The sequence below is a fragment of the Rattus rattus genome, chromosome 2 (assembly GCF_011064425.1).
Source record: "Rattus rattus isolate New Zealand chromosome 2, Rrattus_CSIRO_v1, whole genome shotgun sequence".
Taxonomy (NCBI): Eukaryota; Metazoa; Chordata; class Mammalia; order Rodentia; family Muridae; genus Rattus; species Rattus rattus.
Window position 1 is genome coordinate 52,276,471 of NC_046155.1, and position 6,785 is coordinate 52,283,255.

Sequence of the window (6,785 nt, forward strand, 5' to 3'; positions counted from 1 at the left end):
TTTCCAGGGTAGCCTGGGATTGGTGGAATTATATGGCCTAATCTTGGAGCAGCCTTAATGATTGGTAAGATTTCATGCTCAGGGTGTACGATTCTGTGTCTTGAGATTGGGGGTCAAGTCAGGGTCAAGGTGTTTTTCCCTTTGCTCTACACATATCTCAGGAAAAATCATTCTGACCCCAGAATGTGTGGCTCACCATTCGAAATAAAGAGCCACTGGGATAAAAATAAGCAGAGCTGTCTGAGGAAGACTGATGGGGAAGAAAGGGCTCAGTTTCGTCTATTAATTGACTTCGTGAGCGCCGTGCTTACAGAACAAGAAACGTGCTTGAGATCCACACGGGTTCACTTGGCTTGCCGCAAATGTCAGGGCAGCCTATGTTGTAAATGGAACCCAGAGAAGAAGACCACCTCATGAATCTGAGCCTGTTTCCTCATACCCTGTGTTAGTCTCTACATGAACAGAACTGATAAGATGACCAGACAGAGAGACAAACAGAATAAAGGACTTTATTTAATCAGCTTATGTTAAAATAGAACAACGGGTGCCTTTTCTACCTTAGAGGCTGAGGATCCAGAAGTTGTTCCATCGGATCTCACGCTGGAGACTAGCCAAGAGAAGCACCCGGGGTGACATAACAAGCAAATATGACCCAGTGTTCATAAGGGACAGAAAAGAGACGCTAAGTAAAAACTAAGGAAAATGACTAAAAGTTCAGTGTTAGAAGTACAGTTTAGTGAGAAGATATGAGGTCATTAGGGAGCGTTTCTTGAAGGAGATGTGGGGCCCTGTGTGGGGCTAGGGAGCCACGAGACCAGGAGGAGCAGGCCTAGAGCAAGCGCGGGGTCGAGGTTGTCTTAACCCCGGATCAATCCTGAGATCGATAAGAAGGCTCCCCTCCCAAACCCCCATCCCAGGCCTGCATATAGCCCTGTACCCTCATCTTTGCCTCACCAGAGAAGATTATGTAGTCAGCTGGTAGCCAGGTTAAATTCTTTTCCCCTTATAAGGTCACAGCCCGCTGCACCTGGAATTCCTCCTCATGCAGACATAGCAGATTCCAATACCCCTGCCCTGGGCAATGGCACAGTCACACATACTTTGCCCCATAGTCCCAGGGGCATAAATACTCCCTTTTCCCCACCCACAATAAACAACCAGTTCTCTGAAGCTGTTCCGGGGTGCATTTATTGCCTGCATGTGGACTACAGAACAATATCCTGCATCGCACCCATTCGCACCCTGCTAAGTTTTCCTCCTTCCAGTCCAGCCTGGTGCAAGCGGCCTGGCTACCATGAGAAGTAAGCATATGGTGGCAGCCCTGTAAGGCCCTTAAGGTACTTGAGTGGCCAGGCCCCTCCCCTGAGGACCTCCAATAGCCAGGCTCCACCCACAGAATACTCTAACTGCTATAGCGGGTGAACTCAGCCCCTCCAGGCACAGGCAGCCAAGATCTGGACTTGAAAATCTACCAACTCCCACCCTGGAAAGCTCTGCCTCCAAGAAACGCTATATGAACCCTGTCTTCTGCTCAGTTTCCCTGCTGTGTCAGACTTTTCTAATGGCTGTAACTGCTATTTCCAACCCAGAGTTGGGCGAGTGGCCAAGCTGTCCCTACAAGAAGAAAAAAAATTCCCACCAATCCCCGAGCTTGCCCCAAAGATCAGGCCACAAAATCCTTCCAATCCCAAACCATTCTAAAAGTCTGTCTCCGCCTTCCCACAGAACCCTATATAAAGACTGCCTTCTGCCGGGTTCTCTGCTGCTTCTTGTCCAAGCAGAGGCAGCCACCCTCTTGGGATTTTTCCCTCCCAAACAATCCCTTGTATGAGGTTTGTGGTATTGCTTGGCTACGGACTATCAGGATACCTCTTAGAGCAGAGCTGTAACACTTCTGCTGAAACAGAGTTTTATGGAGCAAAAGTGTTACACTTGCATTGGGGAAACTTCCCCAGCAGCTGGAGCAGAACTTCAGGAGGAAAACCCTTTCCCTTCAGGGCAGCAACACAGTAACACTTTGGAGCAATCCTCCTGCCCCAGCCAAAGTACAACTACAACAGTTCTACAGGTAACAGCTGTAACATTGGGGGACCCTTTCCCCGAGAGCTCTAACACTTACAGTCCCTATCCTCTGCCTCGTCCTCTCTTCTGCTTGTTGACTGTGATGAGGTTTTGCTCTGCTACATGCTCCCGCCATCATGGGCTATCCTGCCACAGGCCCAAAGGCAACGGGACCAAATGATCATAAAACAAACACCCCAAAATGCTGAGCCAAAATACACCTTTTCCTTTAGACACTTCATCTCAGAGATTTCCTTTAGTGATATAAAACTGACTCCCAGCCCCACAGCACCATAGCTGCAGTGATTAAACCAGCTACACCATACAAGGAGAAGCAATTCGGCATTCTACAGGCATTAAGAAGCTCTGCTGTTGTGCATCCTTTGACATAGAGTGTAGGTCCCCTTCCTTTGTCCCCAGCTCCATACTCTTTCCATTCTCTTATACAGATATCTGACATGACACATGGCACATGTTCCTTGAACAGTCACAAAAAGGAACACAGATTCTGTGACTTCAGTAACACTTATTTATTTCCTTGTAGTTCCAGAGACTGGAACTCCAGCATCAAAATGATGTTATGGGGCTGGAGAGATGGGTCAGTGGTTAAGAGTACCGGATGCTCTTCCAGAGCTCATAGATTCAGTTCCCAGCATGCAGGTCACACCATCTGTATCTAAAGTTGAAGGAGATCCGATGCTCTCTGCTGGCCTCTTTGGGCACTACATGTACATGGTGCACAGACACACAGACACACATGTAGGCAAAACACCATACGTAGGATCGATATCCAGTGGATATACTCCTGGTTTCTGAATAGCTGCTTTCCTACGGTGCTTCCCCTGTTTTTCTTCAGAGCATGCTGGGGGAAAGTAAGAGAAAAAAGTAAAAGAATGAAATTTTTTAATTTTTTTATTAAATATATTTTTACTTACATTTCAAATGTTATTCCCTTCCTGGTTTCCTGTCCATAAGCCCCATTCCCTCCCTCCCCTCCCCCATAATGGGTGTTCCCCCATACATTCCCCTTACTTCCTGCCCATATTCCTCTGCACTGGGGGTCCAACCTTGGCAGGACCAAGGGCTTCCCCTTCCACTGGTGCCCCAACAAGGCTATTCTCTGCTACATATGCAGTTGAAGCCCTGGGTCAGTCCATGTATAGTCTTTGGGTAGTGGTTTAGTCCCTGGAAGCTCTGGTTGGTTGGCATTGTTGGCTTAATGGGGTTGTAAGCTCCTTCAACTCTTTCAATCCTTCCTCAGATTCCCCCCAAGGGGGTCCTGTTCTCAGTTCGGTGGTTTGCTACTAGCATTGACCTCTGTATTGGACATGCTCTGAAAGTGTCTCTCAGGAGAGATCTATATCCTGTCCCTTTCAGCATGAACGTTTTTGCTTCATCAATCTTATCCAGTTTTGGTGGCTGTATATATGTGGACCACATGTGTGTCAGGCTCTGAATGGCCATTCCTTCAGTCGCTGTCTAAACTTTGTTTCCATATCCCCTCCTATGGATATTTTCCCCCTTTTAAGAAGTAGTGGGAGCATCCATTTTGGTCATCCTCCTTCTTGAGCTTCCTGTGGTCTGTGCATTGCATCTTGGATAATCTGAGCTTTTGGGCTAATATCCACTTATCAATGAGTGCATACCAAGTGTGTTTTTCTGTGATTGAGTAACCTCACTCAGGATGTTATTTTCTAGTCCATTCCATTTGCGTATAAATTTCATGAAGTCATTGTTTTTTATAGCTGAGTAATATTCCATTGTGTATATGTACCACATTTTCTGTATCCATTCCTCTGTTGAAGGGCATCTGGGTTCTTTCCAGCTTCTGGCTATCATAAATAAGGCTGCTATGAACATAGTGGAGCATGTGTCTTTGTTGTATGTTGGAGCATCTTTTGGATATATGCCCAGGAGAGGTACAGCTGGTCCTCAGTGGAATGTCCAATTTTCTGAGGAACCTCCAGACTGATTTCCAGAGTGGTTGTACCAATTTGCAATCCTACCAACAATGGAGGAGTGTTCCTCTTTCTCCACACCCTCGCCAGCATCTGCTGTCACCTGAGTTTTTTTATCTTAGCCATTCTGACTGGTGTGAGGTGGAATCTCAGGGTTGTTTTGATTTGCATTTCCCTGATGACTAGGATGTTGAATATTTCTTTGGGTGCTTGTTGGACGTTCGATAATTCTCATCTGAGAATGTTTTCTTTAGCTCTGTACCCCATTTTTAATAGGGTTATTTGGCTCTCTGGAGTCTAACTTCTTGAGTTCTTTTTATATTTTGGATAATTGCCCTCTATCAGATGTAGGATTGGTAAAAACCTTTTCCCAATCTGTTGGTTGCCATTTTGTCCTAATGACAGTGTCTTTTGCCTTACAGAAGCTTTGCAGTTTTATGAGGTCCCATTTGTCGATTCTTGATCTTAGAGCATGAGCCATTGGTGTTTTCTTCAAGAAATTTTCCCTAGTCCCCACTTTTTCTTCTATTAGTTTGAGTGTATCTGGTTTGATGTGGAGGTCCTTGATCCACTTGGACTTAAGCTTTGTACAGGGCAATAAGAATGGATCAATCTGCATTCTTCTACATGCTGACCTCCAGTTGAACCAACACCATTTGCTGAAAATGCTATCTTTTTTTCCATTGGATGGTTTTAGCTCCTTTGTCAAAGATCAAGTGACCATAGGTGCGTGGGTTCATTTCTAGGTCTTCAATTCTGTTCCACTGATCTATCTGCCTGTTTCTGTACCAATACCATACAGTTTTTTATGACTATTGCTCTGTAATATTGCTTGAAGTCAGGAATGGTGATTCTCTGAGAAGTTCTTCTATTGTTGAGTATAGTTTTCACTATCCTGGGTTTTTTGTTATTCCAAATGAATTTGCAAATTGCTCTTTCTATCTCTACAAAGAATTGAGTAGGAATTTTGATGGGGATTGCATTGAATCTGTAGACTGCTTTTGACAAAATGGCCATCTTTACTGTACTAATCCTGCTAATCCATGACCATGGAAGATCATTCCATCTTCTGAGATCTTCCTTAATTTCTTTCTTTAGAGACTTGAAGTGCTTGTCATACAGATCTTTCACTTGCTTGGTTAAAGTCACACCAAGATATTTTATATTATTTGAGACTATTGTGAAGGGTGTCATTTCCTTAATTTCTTTCTCAACCTGTTTATCCTTTGAGTAGAGGAAGGCTACTGATTTGAGTTAATTTTATACCCCCACACTTGGCTGAAGTTGTTTATCAAGTTAAGTAGTTCTCTAGTGGAACTTTTGGGGTCACTTAAGTACACTATCATACCATCTGCAAATAGTGATATTTTAATTTCTTCCCCTCCAATTTGTATCCCTTTGACCTCCTTTCATTGTCTGATTGCTCTGGCTAGTACTTCGAGTACTATATTGAATAAGTAGGAAGAGAGAGGGAAACATTGTCTAGTCCTTGATTTTAGTGGGATTGCAACAAGTTTCTCTCCATTTAGTTTGATGTTAGCTACTGGTTTGCTGTATATTGCTTTTACTATGTTTAGATATGGGCCTTGAATTCCTGTTCTTTCCAAGACTTTTATCATGAAGGGGTGTTGAATTTTGTCACATGCTTTGTCAGCATCTAATGAAATGATCATGTGGTTCTTATCTTTGAGGTTGTTTATGTAGTGGATTACATTGATGGATTTTCGTATATTAAACCATCCCTGCATCCCTGAGATGGAGCCTACTTGATCACGATGGATGATCATTTTGATGTGTTCTTGGATTCGGTTTGAAAGAATTTTATTGAGTATTTTTGCATCAATATTCATAAGGGAAATTAGTCTGAAGTTCTCTTTCTTTGTTGGGTCTTTGTGTGGTTTCGGTATAAGAGTAATTGTGGCCTCATAGAAGGAATTTGGTACCCAAAGGATACTCCATCCTACTACAAAGACAGTTGCTCAACTATGCCCAGTGTGGCCTTATTCATAATTTCCAGAAACTAGAAATAAGACAGATATCACTCAGCTAAAGAATGGATAAAGAAAATGTGGTACATTGAGATTCCTCTATTGGAAATTCTCTGTTTAGACTGGTGCCCCATTTTAGATTGTATTATTTGTTTCTTGTGATACCTAATTTCTTGGGTGCTTCATATATTTTGAATCTTAGACCTTTATTAGATGCAGAGTTGGAAAGAATCTTTTTCCCTTCTGCAGGCTGCCACTTGTCTGAATGATGGTGTCTTTTGCCTTATGGAAGTTCTTCAGTTTCATGAGGTCCCATTTATTAATTATTCATTTTAGTGCCTGTGCACTAAAATTGGTGTTCTGTTCAGAAAGTTGTCTCCTGTGCCAATGTATTCAAGGCTGTTCCCCACTTTTTCTTCTATCAGGTTCCCTGTTTCTGGTTTTATCTTGAGGTCTTTGGTCCACTTGGACTTGAGTTTTGTGAGGGGTAATAAATATGGATCTATTTGCATTCTTCTAAATGCAGACATCAAGTTTGACCAGCACCATTTGTTAATATGCTTTCTTTTTCCAATGTGTATTTTTGTTTCTTTATATTGAAAAAGGTATCCATAAGTATGTGAATTTATGTGTGGGTCTTCAATAGGATCCCACTAATCAATGATGCTGCTTTTCAGCCAATGGGGTTTTATGACTAAAGCTCTCTAGTACAACTTGAAGTAGACCTCTAGCAATTTTTGGTTGCTGTTTTTCAGGGTTGTTTTAGCAATCCTGAGTT